The 16,736-nt window shown below is 36.4% G+C and overlaps 1 long non-coding RNA gene across 1 annotated transcript in view; it reads left to right on the top strand.

Moving 5' to 3' along the window:
• LOC133224452 (uncharacterized) overlaps positions 1-16,508 on the top strand; it is a 46,973-nt gene extending 30,465 nt beyond the window's left edge. Inside the window, exons 2-3 of the long non-coding RNA XR_009728854.1 lie at positions 5,168-5,329; positions 16,308-16,508. This is a non-coding gene — a long non-coding RNA (uncharacterized LOC133224452). The remainder of the gene's footprint in view (positions 1-5,167; positions 5,330-16,307) is intronic.
• The last annotated feature ends 228 nt before the right edge of the window (positions 16,509-16,736 follow it).

The raw sequence follows: 16,736 nt of genomic DNA, 5'->3' as shown, positions 1-16,736 counted from the left end.
GGCTAAAATACACTCCCTCCCCATACCTCATACCTTGCATGATGAGAGCAATTCAGTATAGATTTGCTGCTGTGTAAGGTGGCTTCTTGCCAGTTGGGCCTTGGATGTGCATGCCTGGAGGTCAAGTAGGGCCATCAGCATCCACTTACCTTCTGCACAGCCATTCTGTGTGGGGAAAGCCAGCAGCTCAATGGTAGGGCACTGATGGAAGAGCTTTGGTTATTTTTTTTTGTTATTTTTTTATGTGTAAACTTTGGAGGCTTTTCCTGATTAATTTCTTCCTTCAGATGGTTAAGGAGATGTAGTCCATTTATTCTTCAGGTATTATATAGGGAGACTAAGCAAATAAAAACATGAAATATCTATCTATCTCCTGACTTTTCCTTTATCTATCTTTTTTGCCTGTATTTTTGTCATTTCTCAGTAAAACTGAAGACAGATGGGAAATGTAGTTTCTTTCAAAGTCATTGCTGGTTAGAATGTCACTGAACTTGAAAAGACTTTATTGCAGTCCTCTTAGAAATAGTCTCTCTTCAATATTTTCCTAACCACCACCTTTTTGTGATGGCTGAATTTAGGAGGGAAATTCTCATTTTAAACAGTCTATTTTTATAGCAACTTATCAAACAGTGGCCTTTAGCTGTTGTTCTGTGACAGCCACTCTATTAAAATCCTGATGTAAACAAGTGGAGAAGGTGAACTAGAAGTGCAGATATTTGCACAGCATTACTGTCAGGTAAAATTTTAAAGATAGGTTTTATGAACCCATTATTTGCAGTCAAGGCTTTTGACTACAGCATCTGAAATCATGTAAGTAGATAAAGTGTTTTGTCAAAACATACTGCTGGGAGTCAGTATGTAGCTTCTTTTTATGTAATTCAATTTGGTTCTGTTTGCACGAAAGTGGGATATCTAACTGGGCAGCAATAGTGGTGCTGTGCATGATCACAATATAGTGACTTTGCAGTATAATTAACGTTAAATGCATTTTGTTTTCATTTAGTGCTTACTGCATGCATAATTGCAGCATACATACAGACCTGCCAAAGAAGGTGCTTGAGGGCTTTTAAATACAAACAACAAACCATAAAGATTTTATAGCTCCCTTCTTAGGAGTGGGGTATACACAAGTATTTGTGGCCACTTTAAAAACATGAATCTGTGTGTTCTGTAAAGCTCTGCTTGACTTAGCATTTGAAAGAGATGGGAACTTTCAAAAGGCAGCTATTGCTGATCTTTCAGCTCTGAGCCCCCTGCCCTGGGTGATTCTGAACAGAACTGCCCTGTGACAGGCTGGCTTGCTATGGCTCTCTGAGCAGTTGCATAAAGGCAGCATCTTTAGAGCAAACCTCCTCTACCCCAGAACACCACCCTGAGTGTACTGAGATTGTACATGAGGCATCTTTTGAAGAAGATAGACTAAATGTTCACCAGATATTCTCTCACTCAAGAGTCTGGTCTCCACATTTCCAGCTCCTCTACTTCACCTGGAGCAACTACAGGTACAGAATGTGACTCAGGGAGTCAATAGCAAGCTCAGTAAACCTGATCCTGTTGGCTGGGGTTTTCCTGACATACTAAGCAATACCTCAGAGTTAATGTGGTCTGGCATCATTTCATGAGGTTAGCATTTTGGCCAAGCCATAACTTAGAGTATTCGTCTTCATTTTGAATGGAACCTGCACTTCCCAAATATATTTTGAGAAATTTTGGAAAAGCTGGAACTGTAGCAGTTCCAAACACAATTTTCAGACATACTTCACTTAGCTACTACTGTCAATAGAAATGGTGCTGACAGGAGGAGGAGAAAGTATTTAGCTTTTCACACAGTATTAGCATAACACTTTGATGTATCTTGTATACTATTGTATGTATCCTATAGTTTGGGGTCATCTAACCAAATAAAACCCATAGTGGACAGTATGCTGTAGTACAAAAACTGCAGATTATGGGGACCAGATCTTCTCTGTTAGCATATTGGCAGAACAACAGTAGATAGATGGAGAAGTCTGGGGAGATATACAAAAAAAGAAATCATTTACCAGACAGCAAAATGGTGAGTATAGGGAAAGAAAGATAAGCAGCAAAAAAATTATCAGATAAAAGGACAATAACTTGGTACATTAAGATGATAAGTCTTTTAGTAGATCCTTTCCATCCAGCTCTTCCTTTGAAAACTTAATTTTGATCTGGTACGCATCAAAGCCAGATGAATTGTGTAAAATTCTCAAGCATCCTTTGCCTAGATATAATCCTACATCTCTGCACATAAATCAGATTATTAAATTAGTTATAGCATAGGGTAGGGATTGAGAAAGCTCAGAAAAGAAAGCAAGCTGCAATCACTAGTATGTGTTACTAAGATCTTTCCTACATAACCATGTAATACTACTCTAGTTGTATCAGTTAAGAAAGTGATTAAGACAGTCTTCTATTGTGTATACAGTTTATTTGAAGATAATTCCTACCTCAGTGTAGCATCTCCCTGCAAAATTGGTTCCTTTATATCAGAACATCATGGAATAATAATTTTATAAGTCTCCAAAAAACTCTTCTGTGTATCACTTGAGCCACACAGCTGTTTTCATGTATTAGTTAGTTCCACAATACAGGACTCCCTTTCAAAATTACTCCTGGTTGTACCATTTAATCTATACTGTTTTCTAAGCCAATTACTTGGGAGTAGAGAGACCACTGGTAGTATACCAGCCTCAAGTCCTGTTCTGCCACAGCTGTAAAAGGAGTACTGAAATGGCATGATACCAGCTCTGTTTGGCTCTGATCCAGCAAAGCACTTAAACACCTGTTCAACTTAAAGTATATGAGTAATCCCATAGAAGACAAGACAATAAATTCTTTGAACCAGTATCTGCTTAGATTCATTGACTGTGAAAACAGAAGGGAACATCTAAACAACTTGTCTGACCTCCTGTATACCACAGGAATTCTTTGAATTCAGTCTTGTTCATCCTTTCAGGAAAAAAAATCCAGCTCTAATGCTTAAATTTTCAGTGATGGAGAAACTACCACCCATCTACATAAATTTTTTCAAGAATTAGCAACCCTTACCAGAACAAGTTTATACCTTTTTTAAATCAGAGTTTATGAGATCCTTTGGATTTACTGAAATTGTGCTGTTTTCATTAATTAGACTGAAGAGGCGTGTGTTATCACATTTCTTATTTGCATACATGGTTATAGAATCCACTTAAATCAGCCTTTAATTTTTACTTTGACAAATTGGTAGGCAGTGTTTTTGGAGTTTCTCAATACACAGTAGATTATTTGGTCTTTAATCATACTCCTGTCTCTTCTGAGACTCCTCTTTATTGTTCTACTTCTCTACAAGTCTGGCTTCTGGAATAAGAAACTGTATTTCAGAAGAGGTCATCTCACCACAGAGGCAGTAGAGGTTCCTACTTAAAATCCCTTTTTTCCTTACTAGGGGTAAGATAGGACCTTTTGGCTTCATGGTCACACTGAAGTTTTACACAGAACCATTCTTTACCTCCCAACACTTTTGGTATAATTGTTTTCTAGGACAAATGTAGTCTCCTTTAAATGCCCACGCACAACCTTTTTCTTAGTATATGATCTTACCTTCACCAAAACACATAGTTTGATTGTTCCCAACTTCATTGTGCCTGAAGTGTCCTGTAACAGTTTTTCTTATTCCTTCATCTTTTATGCATATCCTCTATTCACACTTAGAGTTTATCACAATTTATTGTGACTCTTTTCTTTCACACCATGAATTAAGATACCAAACATAGTCAGACTAACAGCACACTAGAAATGTACATACTCAGCAGATGATCCAAATATATTTTGAGACCAACATCACATTTAGCCCATTTAATATGTACCATATTGATTTTGTAATACCAAGGTTTTGTAATAAAATGCTGCATGATATCAAATCAAAGCACTTCACATAAAACCTGCCATTTTTCCTGATACATGTATAACATCCTAAAGTTTTCATCAAGATATCAAGTTATTTTGATGAGATCTAGGTTTCATTAACCCTTGTTGATTGACTTAAATTATGTCACTCTCCTTGCATAATGTTACAATCTCAATATCACTCTATTATTTGCTTGTGATTTCTGTATAAAATCATTCACATAATTTCAAATTATTATTATTTATTATTATTATTGTTGTTGTTGTTATTGTTGTTGTTACTGTTATTATCCCATGGTCTGAAGATCCACCTTGAGAAGTTTAAGGTATGTTTAAGTTTACCACCAAGAGAAGGAGGTAAGCAAAGGTTGAAAAGAAAAAACTCTGAGAGAAAAAAAAAAAATACTCTTTCTAAGGCAAAAAAGAAAGGATTAAAAAAGGCTGTTTTAATGAAGAAGAGAAAAGAGGGAAAAATTAGTTAGCAGAGATGCTTGGAAAGGCTATATGTTACAAAGCAGTGACTGGCTGCTGGGGATGATAAAAGTATATTCAAGTTACTTCTAATGTTAAATTAAAGATTCCAGGTTGAAGGATGAGTGACAGAAAACCGCACAAGAGAGCAAAGCACTAGCCTTACGTAAGCACTGCCTCTGTGTAACTAAATAGTAATTATAGTTAATCATGGGTTTACACAGGAAGAGCAGAAGCCTCAGCACATACAGAGTCTCATCTCACGAAATCTATCCATGTACACAAGTCATTTCATTTAGAATTTCAGCTTCCTTACTCAGAGATGAATAGGAAGCAATGCCACAACTGACTGGTGGCACTGACAAACGCAGCAAAATACTGGAAGTTGGCATGGTGAGGACATATTCAGCTAAACCTGGTTTCTCTTTTCCCAGAGAACAGTATTTTAAAAAGAAGGGGGGAAATAGTCTTTGGAGAAGGACAGTTTTAACAAGATCTTTTCTGTTTGCTCCATCCCCCTGCGAGGGTTCAGAGCACTGGAATTTCTGCAGGCCTCTGTTTGAAAATAAGAGGCTAATGAAAAGGTACGTGCATGGCTTGCTACCCTAAACTAGTCCTAGAATATCCTGGGATTTGCCAAAGCACTAAATGACGTTGACATAGAACACTTTAAGGGAAAAGTCATCTTTTATTCTTTGCTTTTCAGTATTTAGAAATGTAGCTTCAGTTTCCTTTGTGTTTTTTGTATAAAGGAAATTCATTTTGAATAGAGATGGGTCCATTTCTTTAGGTTTGATCTCAATGGATACTGAAGCTGGACTGCTGCGCCTTCCAACTCTTGCAATTTCTGGGGAAAGAGGGCAGCTGGGTTTAGATGAAGAGGACAGAGGAACAGTAAAAAAAGAAATATTTAACATGGAGAATGTCAATTGCTGAGAAGAGCAGAGTTAAGGTAAGGCCTAACTATTTCTATGCTGAGCAGGTACAATCAGAATTTTTGCTAACATGCTACACCATCTAATTTATTTTCAAGTCAACCAAATTCCATGCTGCAGTGAAATTTCGTTTTGGCCATTTTAACCCATGAATCTATTGTGTGCTCCATGAAGGTCAACCCGTTTAGATGTCCAGATGTAGGCAGGACACTGCAGACACACAGTTCCAGGGAATGCATGCTGCTCTGTGGAGAACCAGGTAATCAGAGATCACAGGGAAAGCCTCCTTTTGCATACATCAACTCTGTCTTTGGATTATTTTTTTTTCAGTTGTAATAGTTTTTTAAATACATGGTAGCAGCACAAAAAGCCACTGCTGTTCTGGGAAGTTCTGCATGTGCTCAGACACCTTTTCTTTCTCTGCTTTGGATCTATTCCTTCCCCAGTGGTAAAGAATAGTGGGGAATCCTATGATGATAGAAGCAGTCGATACCTTTGTGAAGAACAGAGAGCTGTCTTTAGCACATGTATGCCTTTGGTTCAATAAACAACCTAGGTCTGCACCTAATTTTCCACTGAAGGATCTAATGCCAGAAGAGAACATTTGCAGCATGGTACAATGTTAAGTCTTTTTAGCTAGATATTTCCTTGACTATAGTGAGGCTTTTTCTTCCATCTAGAATGAAATGGGGGAATTCTATCATCCATGGCTTAAATTAAGTTATAGGGTTTTCTAATGTGAAATTTTCTACCAGGCATGAATATTAGATAAAGAAATAAAAAAATAATTTAACCCACATAAAAAAAAAAAAAAAAGAGAAAGAAAAGAAAAGAGAAAAAAATGAAAAGGAAAGTAAAGAAAGAAAGAAAGAATAACCAAAAGAAGTATTTAGGATCAGTTTCCTGGCACTAGAAGATCAGCAGAATCATTTTGGATACCACAGTTTTCAGGAATGGGCTACTTGTTTCTGGATACCCTAAGTCTAGTAGGTAACTTGCTGAGAAATTGAAACACAAATTCTGATGTTGTTCCAAATGACCCTCAGAAATTAAGATATGCTCAACATTTCAACATTTTTTAAAATGGACAGTCTGTTTCTGGCTTTGTCTGTGCAGGCGTATAATTTTGGGAGAGAGCTATTCTTTTGTACCTAGTGTTGAAATTCATCCTAAATATCTTGCATCATTATTGCCTATTGACTGTGGTGAAGGAAGAGGCATTTTAACAAAATGTATTTCAATGACAGAACAAAATAAACACTGGAACATATAACTGGTAACTCATTAAAAAAGTCCATGCTTTTATCTGGCTCTTCAAACACATTTTAGGCACTTCAACAAGATTAGAAAAACACTTTTATACCAAAAGAGAAACTCTTTTAATCACTTCTCTTCTAAGAAGATACCTGCATGAAAAAAGGAGAATTAACCTCTCTGCTGCCACTACTCTTTTTACTGCAAAAAAAACATTTGTAACATTTTTAATCCATTTGGTTCTGTCAGATGGAAACAGTTATGTTTTCAGAAGCATTAATCATACAGGAACAGGAAGATATTTTCAAGCACCTATCTTGCTGGGAAATTATTAGTATACACTAGACTATCATTAGCCTACTGTAATGGACCAGCAAGAGCCCCAGTTTTCCCAAGAGCCAGAGAGAAGGCCAGTCTATCACATTCTTTATGGTCCAAGACTACTGTTGTTCTTGTAGTTTTGTTTATCCTATTGCATTACAGAGAACGTAAAAAGAAAAAAAAAAAACACTCAAAAACTTCTATTCATAGCAATTTAAAGAGTAAATGAAAGCCTCAAGGAGAGAAGGGGTGAACAAATAAGAGTCACCAACAGCTGTGTGCATCCTGCTGAACTAGGTACAAAATAGCAGCTGTGGTGTAAGATGACAAAATAATTAAATTATGTGGTCAAAACCAGAAGCAAAACAATATACATATATATATATATATAAACATACTGTAGCATTGAATGCAACTCCTAAGGTTGAATTGTGCCCAGGACTGCTTCTGCAAATACATCTTAGAGGATAACAAAAGAATGAGATCATACAGCTCTTGGGTGGTTTTGCTGGGACTTTCCTCAGGATCAGATGAAAGCCTGAATGTCAAGCAGGAGGAAATTCCTTTCATAGAATGGATCTCTCTGCTCCATTCCCCAGCCTTAAAACTGGCCAAGGCCAACCTCTTGAAGATGGAAAGTTGAGCTGTTGTACTGCCTCTTCTCATTCCTCAGTGGAAAAAGAAGTGTTGATGAAGGAAGATGACTTTCTATTTCAGTAAAGAGCATTCCATTACCACCTCTGCTGCACCCACCAGGTGGCTTTAAAGTAGTCTTAGAAGATAAAGTAGCTACGTCTCTTATTTATTATTTTTTTTTAGGTCCTGTTTGTGGAAACTGCTATAGATAAAATAAATAATGACCTCAGGACTATACCACATCTTTTCTGAAAGGCAAAAGCTCTTTCAAATTTTTCTCATCCTTTTGAAACCACTCTTGATTTCTTGCTCACAAAATGCAGTGAAGTAAGACTACAATTTAATCAGCTAAGCTCCAGTGCTGCCTTCACATCCCAGCAGGTATGTGCTCATTCTTGGGTTTCTCCAGACAGTAGGTAAACTTCTGGATACTTCTCTGACTTTTAACAAGCATGCTTTTGATGTTTGCCTATAGGAACCTTAAACTTAGGGTCCTCCTATTATTTTGTCCAACAAGGCAAGGCATCGTAGTAAAGGGAGATGTTATTGGGGAAATGACAGAATATGTTCAAGGACAGTGAGTAACTTTTCTTTAAATAAAAGCACACATTATGTCCAGGAACAGTCAAAAGGGTTAAAATACAATCTTTTCGGATAAGTTTTTAGTCATATCAGGCTCAAAAAGTAAAAAGATTTGAAAGCTATTAGTGCTTCTGTAGATCATCCTCTTCCAGACAGTCTTTTTTCTTTTTTTTTTTTCCTTTAACTGACAGGTTGCTGTTAAAAATTAAAGTTAAAAAAGGCACTCTTTTTGCTACATACTTTTAATGGAACTGAAGCCAAAATAAGTCAGACTAAATTATGGGAGTAAATGACCTCCCGGGAAGTATAATACCAAATTCCAAAGAACTGTAAAGAGTTTCCTTTGATCTTTTTAGCTTCACAGCCTGAAATTCAAAATCTGTATTTAATTTTAGATTGCATATGCCAGCTTTTAAGTTTCCTTTCTAACATGATATATCATTTTAAATGATAGGACACCTTTAACTTGTATTTCTTGAAAATGCTGACTATCCTTTCTTTATTCTTTTACACTATAAAAACAGATATAAATATTACTAATTGCAAAAATAATTTGGGGTTGGGTGCAGTAATGGATAAACCATTGACCTTCACTTAAGAAACTGTGCCTTCAAGCTCAACCTGAGTTTCTAAGTGAAATGACTTTGATCTGAGACACAAGTAACTTCAGTTCAATGCCCTAGAGGATATAGATCTAGAAAAAAGGACAAGCTGAGCACTTCACTATATATTCCTATTACAATTTAAGAGGTAGACAAAGGATGCTATTTTTCAAATGTGGTATAAAGGGCCTATTTCTTTCTATGGATATAGAATCACATTGAAAAAACTGTGTTCCTAAACCTGAAATCTCAAAAGGCACAACAAGCTGTATTAGCTCTTGGACGGAGAATTCCCTGACCTATGCACTTGAGCACAGACTTTAGATATGGGCAGCTGGCATAATCTCCCTCTTGAGTCCAGAAGTAAGCCACAAAAGTCTTTATGCCTTATGCATTATGAAAAAAGTCACCTTTCTTGAGGAAAAGTAGGTTGTAGCAGGTTGGCTGGAAGCACATCATGAAAGTGCAGCTGCCAACCATTGAACTTATACTGGAAAAGCCCTAAGAAGAGTGCTTACACACAGTGTGTTGTTATGTGTCTGTCTGCTGATCAGCCAAACAAAGGTATAAATACAGTCCAGAATTTTGTAATATAATAGCATTCTGAATTGGATCCTGGGGAATAATTTGTAATGCATAATTTATCCACTGAATATGGTTTCTTCTACTAACAAAATATCCATAAACTGGTTATGATTGCCTCACACATGTTATTTTTTAAATAGAGGGACTGATTGACAAAAATTCTCTCAGATTATTTGGAGTCATTTGAGCTATATGAAGATAGTTCCAACTGACTGGTTAAGTTACATGGTTTTGTTTCATTTTCCTGATTATGAAAACCAACCATTCAACCAAGCCACTCCTGCCCCACAGCATTTCTTATATGGGAATACCTGATATGAAAGTAGCATTTTCTTTTCCATGAATGCACAAATACAGTAAGATGCTCTGCATTTTCTGTAGTTTTGAAAGGGTGGAGCCTTTTGCAATTGTGTAAAAGAAATGGTCTTGAAGCAAGAGGCTGAACTCCCTGGGGTCAATGACTACAGATTTTAATCCAACTCTTACTTCTTATCATAGCCTACCCCAGACAGCAGTTACTGCTACCTCCTTCTTCTTAGTGAATCGCTGACAAGTCATCTGGCTGGTCTCTGAAAAATAGAAAAGATCAAATACACACAAAATAATTTGAAAACATGTAACCTCAGAGAAAAATAGCAATGGCAACACTGGAACAGAACAATGAACTTAGTCAATGTAAAATTGGGTTGTGCGAAAGCTCTTTCATTCACTGACAAAGTAAAACAGATTGACGTGCTTTGAGGCTGTGGTTGCTGATAAGAAATGCCATTTGTAAGCTTTTTTACTCCCAGCCAAAGTGAAAGCAATTAAAATATTTAGAAGTAACCTTCTTCTCCCATCCAACAAGAAGCTCATCTGCACTTCCTCAGCAGAAATCCTATCTGCCGCACTTCTGGAGAGAGAGGCAGAGCAGAGCCAGTACAACACTAGAAAAACCTCAATGACAGGAGTTTGTAGAACTTAGAGAAAGTACAGTTAATAGGTACGATGTCCTGGGACTGGCTGCCCAACAGGTTCGGAAAATAATATTGTTGCCTTTGCTTTGTCTGTTTATGTAGGTCTGACAGTATTTTTGCACATTTCTGCTCACTACAGTCATGTCCTGCCCCCTTCCCCTCCCCCTTGGCCTCTCCCCCATAGTTCTAACAATAGAATCAAGTTATATGGAACAATTAATTTAGGAAGACATCTGAAAATAAAATTACCAATTCAAAACTAACTGTTCTCAAAGGATCAGTGTCGTCTGGTGCCAATAATCTCTTGGATCCCTTTAGGCCATCAACAAATTTCTAAACTTTCTCAAATTTTGGGATATTTGGGTCTCAGTTTTACCTAACCTCACTGCAGTGGATATTAAAATTTGTTGATTCAAACTTATTTCTAGTATTACAATACATTTGTCAGCATTTACATAAACCTGTGTGTATATGTATATACACATACACATAACACATAATATTTACCCCAGAAAAAGCAAATTAATGTTTCTTAGTATTCTATCTATGATTTTAAGGTATGATTCCTGGAAAAAAACAACCAACCAACCAACCAAAAAAAAAACAAAAAAACCAAACCACAAAGAAACAAAGAAACAAACCAACCCAAACCTCTGATTTTTGTGAGAGAGCTATGAAAAAGAAAATCTAGACTCAAGGTTGGTTAAGTGGTCAGTTAATTATGAAAGATATTAATTTTTGGCTATTAATCCAACACATGAAAGGTTCATTCCCATGTAAAATTCCTATGTAAAAATGGATGCAAATTCATTTCAATGCAAAAGCACATCTGTCTAACATTCCTGCACATAAGCATTTTCATGAGCTTGTTGGGTAGTTTTATGAGCAGGTGAGAGAATGAAACTGAGCTGGGGATCAGAAAAAACTCCCAGTGAAAGTGCTGGTAGTCATTTAAAACTTGAAGAGACAAAGAACTCCAGAACACTCTGCGGTTTTTAAGTGAAAGTAGAGGAGACAGATAGAGAAAAATCACATTTAAATTGTCTGAACAAGCCTCCTACTGAGAAGAAGGTGGAAGGATATTACATATATATAAATATATATACATATATATTAACAGATCAACAGGTTTGACACTATCATGCCTCAGTTCCACACTGCATACACAATTGTTTTACATCTGGTACTCAGGTGGTGCCTCACACTAAGACTGCACTATTTTCTCTCCTAGAGCCATCAGGCTCCGTGACTGACAAAGAGAGATCATGATTTTTCATACTTTGTATTTACGTTATTAAATAAATAGCTACTGTGTTTTTAAAAACAATAAAAAAACAATAGCAATAATGTTCTGACCTATAGGTGATTCTATGTGTTATCTAAAATAATTTCTTTATGATTTTTACACATATGTATTTTCTGAACTGTTGCAGAAGACTTTTGACAAATTTGTCGGTTGTAGATGACGACTCCATGGTGCTAAGCAATCTTAGAATCTTATTGATAACCAACGAGTCTTTTGCTTTGTATCAGAGAGGCATCAAACACTTTGGAGCTGTAAAGAAACATGAAAGCATATTAACCACTATTTTCACCCTCGACTATTTCTCTCACATCCCTCAGTTATTTTAAATTAAAGACTGGTAAATTCCTTTACTGTGAAGCATGTAGAATTTACAGTTACATAATCTGGTGCAGTGTCAGTCCATGACACTTTCATTATTCTGTTTTTTTTCTTTTCTGACCTCATTCTCAGTTTCATATATGTAAATGAGGAAAAAGAACCGTCTCATCTCTGATAGTTTCCAAGTTCTTTTGATCCTCCTCGGGGTGTGACTGTGTGTGTTTGTACACACACCGGTGCAATGGGGTTCCCAGCTTGTCCATGAGAGATTTTAGGTGCTGAGATATAATGCAAATAACAAAAAATTCCAGAGTCGATTTTTTGTCTTGTATGTGCGAGTGTCTGATTAGTATTCAAAAGGCTTTACTTTCATTTGGATGCAGGAATATATATTGTATGACAAATATGTGATTCATACTGCCCAATACAATATAAGTAATAGACTCGTTTATTTATTTGCATTTAACTTAAAAGAAAAAGGTTTCTGACCATGCCTCTTCAAGATTGCATCAAGCTGTCATCCCAGAAAAAACCCACAGACCTGTTTATTGAAATGAGTTTAAAGATAGGATTTGATAAGTTAGAGGGCCATTCTCTCCTTGTGGAGCTAATGTATCTCCCATTACCATTAAATGGTGCTATATGTGCATATTAAGGAAAGAATATTAGTGATTAATAACAACCCCCATTTTCCAGTGTGATGAACTCTTTCAGGAACCAGTGAAGGTCCTGAGAGCTGCCTAGTTTAGCTAAACTGTACTTTAAATGAACGTATGTTTTATAGCAGATCTTTAAATAAACCCAGTGGATTCATGATCATTTCAAGGTCAGTCTAGTCTTAGCTTTTGACATACAGCCATGTAGCTAACTGTGCTTAAGCGTAAGAAAGGGTATTTATTTCAAAGCTGCCAAACAGTGGTGGTTGGTCTGCAGCTCCCAAATTAGGCCATTTTACTATTCAAAAGCACTGTAGATTTTTTTCTCCCCTTGCCAGTTGATGATATTAACTAGTCATTTGTTCCTGAGAAAAGAAGGAAAAGGATGTGTGTTAGGCTCATAGTAACTTCAATTAGTTGTTAGCAAAAGATTTTATCCTGGTAGCAAAACCAGGAAAAAAAATCTTTTAAATTAATTTGAAGATGCCTACATTTAGAGAATGGCATTGCTTTAACAGGGCTATGCAAATGAGTCCAATTTAGCATCTTGTATTCAGCTGGAAACCATTGCTAAATGATCGGGATAGCCAGTCACAGATATTAAAATGAATTATATCTAATCTGAATTTTAGTCACGCTACATTAACTAATAGAAAGTTATTAACATTTCAAGAGAAAAAAAGCTTTTGCCTGCAAAATTAACAGTGGCTGAGATGTGACCTGTGAGCCATGCAGCCTGATCACTGTAATGACAGTGTAATGGCATATTTACATTAAAATCTCTGCAGCTAATATGTGATTCAGAATTGGACGTTAAGTCGAGGATTATTTAGTCTGGCCTGTTGGCCTTTCTCTAAGTAGTTTTTTTTTACTTCAATACAAATCTGAAACTTTTCATTTCATGACTATTTATGTGACTAGTTTCTATGGCTATGTCTCTCCATCTTTACATCAGCTGCTTTATATGGCCAGCTTACTCTTTCATTTTTCCCTTCCTTTTTCTAATGTATTTATCATTTTTTGTGGGCATGTATAACTCCAAGAAACCCACATTAGTTGCAACCCAGTCAGGAAAAGGAAAATGTATTTCTACTTCATTTTTACTGCTAATTTGCTTCAAAAGGCAGTATGTTTTCATGTTTTCCTTATAACACTTTTTAAATATACAGCACCCTGTAAAAAATGGATGATTCAAAGCCATCTTTATCCAGACAGTAGTAAATGTATAATTATAAAGCTATTCTTGCCCTTAGCAGACAATGAAAACCTGCTACAATTTCTCCTGCTACCAGTTCATTTCTACCAAAGCAAAGGCTTGAAAGTTATGGACCTCATAATCTGGCAATTGTACAATCTGTAGCCTTGTTAAATCTGTGGAATACTTGCACATATGAATTTGCTTGGTTCATTATTTAAAAGACAAAGCAACATTAAAAAAAAAATTGAGAAAATGCAATGAAATTAAGAAGCGAACTCTATAAAATTGCAACTACCATTTGATAATTAGAGCATTATTCAAAGAAGTCCAGTTTAAAGATGAGTTTGACTGGGCATGTGTTGGTTATTTGTACAAAACAGGACATTTTCATGGAGGTTCAGACTCCAGCTGAACCTTCAGTGCAGAGAAAAAAGCTGGATGCATTCTATTAATGCACTTTTTGAAAAATTTTAATTATTGATTTAATTTTTGTATTAAAGGTGGGTTTGTTTGCCATTTCCTATGAATCTATAGGCAGATATTATTTTGCATATATATGTTATTACTGAAATATATAATAATATATAATATATATTATTTTTAATGAAAACTTAAATAAATCACTAAAGCTAAAAGCAACAGTTAATGACCAAAAGCATATATCTTACACATTACAGATGTGTATGCATTTACATACGATATCAGACAAATATATAAATGCACAGGTTTCATTCAAAATAAGGAATAGAATTGTCCCATAATTAAGTCTTCAACACAAGTGGTATTCCTACTAATTTTGTACTTGCTGTTCTTTAAACTTTAAAAACACAAATACTCACATGAATCAACTTTTTCACTGGTTTGTTTTCTGTTTACAAAGGGTATGTGTTGTGGTTCTGCTTCAAATTAGACATATGTCAATCACATTATAGTTATGTTATAAATGCCACCTCACCTCCATTTCCCAATTACAAACAGAGAATAATATAGGGACATCTGTTTGACTGACAAGTATCTATGCAGAGAGCTCTGCACACAGATTTGTAATAATCACAGGTGCTTCATTTACTGCAAATGTACAGCTTCATCATATTTCTGAAATCTTTATTACAGTGCAGCCATACAATAAATGCTGATTGAAGGAATAACTAGAAATTTCATCTGATATAATATGGTAATAAGCTTAACTTCATTTGATATTTCTGAAATCATCTGCTAACGTTTGAATTTTCTGTTCATGCCTGGATAATACTGAGCTCAGAGCCAAAGACAGCCTCCTTTGTGGTCCCAGATGGACCACAGCTGCTTCAGGACCCATGGCCAGTAGATTCTAATGGCAGTAGAGCCAAAGAAGCCTCCTTGATATTATGGGACTGCCACTGAGACTCTTCAAAGACATCTGTTTTTATCCTTTTATCATACTTTGGACATAGTCGAGTGTCTGGTAAAGCTGTACCTATCCTGCAGCAGTTTCTGCTGCCCTTTAGATAGATACCACTGCTGAAAATTAGACCAGGCCTCTGAAAATAATACAGAGAATTAATCTTGTTTATAGTTATAGGACTGAGTTGTCCCTTTTCCCTGCAGTCCTGTGTGAATACCAGCGCCTCCATGCCCCCCACCTACTAGGGACCTGAAATGCTCTTCCAGTATTGCATTTGGCTTTTAAAATGGTATTTCCCCAGTTTAGTTAGGGTTCTTTTGTTTGTAGGTTGCCTGTAGCAGTTGTTGTCATTAATATTACCAATCTGAACATTAGCCGTACAACAGGACCATTTTTTACACTATCAGTTCAGGGCACTGTTATTTCTACAATTGCATCAGTGGTATTTCTGTTCAAAAGCCAGTTTAATAAGCTGGAAACACAAAGAATGTAGGAATGAAACTGCAAAATCTTTGATGTCCAGATTGACTAACAGTATCTGTGGAGAGTAGGAGAGGTTAAGACAAGACAGAGAGGCATCTAAACAGAAGTGAGCTAGAGACTCAGAGAGGTTGGGTTGGTTGCCTATGCTAACCATCTTCAAAGGTTTGAACAGAAAAATGGTGTGGCTTTAACAGCAGGTTTTGTTATAAAATAGAATAAAAGTCAGGGATGCTGAGCTTATTTTTTGAGAGAGGAGACTGAAAAGATAAAACCCTACTTAGTTAAGTTTGAAATGTTTTCAATGTTAAGTGGTTCTCAGGGGACCTCACTGGAATGTGGTCTTCTGAACCTGCCGAGGAGGTCTCTGGGAATTCAGTGGGCAAGAACAAGTGTCTCTCAGTAAGGTCCGTCTGCATCTTCAGAACTATCCTTTGATAGAAGAGGTTTCTCAGAAGTTGTCTGTAATGGTGAGAAAATTCCTTTTGTCACAGATCGGTTCACTGGTGATCCTCTTCTTTAGGAAAATGAATAGATTCATTAACAAAAAGTTTTCAGATGTCCAGTGCTGATCTACCACCTGCTAATGATACCCTGCCTACAAGTTTCACTGCCAATAAGCAAGATGCCATCAAAGGAATTCTGCTAAATATTTTGCTTGGTATTAGACAGGACCATACAACAACGAATGGTCATGAACACACTATTTTCTTTCAGGTGCTTCATTGTTCACATGCTAAAAACATGCCAGAAGACAATATCGCTCTTTACTTTCACTGTGGATACAGAATGACTAGATTAGCTGATGACATTCAGATTTAGCTATTTAGAAAAAGGTATCTGCCTGCTTTGGTGACAAAACACTCAAGGAGACTCACAAACAAAAGAAAGACATAGGGCTTCTTTCTGAAAACTGCATGGGCCTTATCTCTACTTTCAACACTATTTGTTACTACTGCAGTAACAGTAGTAACCTGCACCTCTTTCCAGCCATGTCTAATGAAATTTGCAGAAGACTGATATCTTTTGCAGTGTTCTTGATGCTATGTGATGTTCAGATCCTACTGGGCTGTTCAAGTTGGAATTTAAGCTCTGGTTTCCTACATTTTGGGATGGTTCTCTCAAAATACACTGTTGGCTTGAAAA

The sequence above is a fragment of the Neopsephotus bourkii genome, unplaced genomic scaffold (genome assembly GCF_033783945.1).
Source record: "Neopsephotus bourkii isolate Nb327-2 ecotype Australia unplaced genomic scaffold, CSIRO-AGI_Nbou_v1 NB_196, whole genome shotgun sequence".
NCBI classification, from domain to species: Eukaryota; Metazoa; Chordata; class Aves; order Psittaciformes; family Psittacidae; genus Neopsephotus; species Neopsephotus bourkii.
Note: the sequence above shows the minus strand (reverse complement) of the source record. Positions and strands in the feature narration are given on the sequence as shown.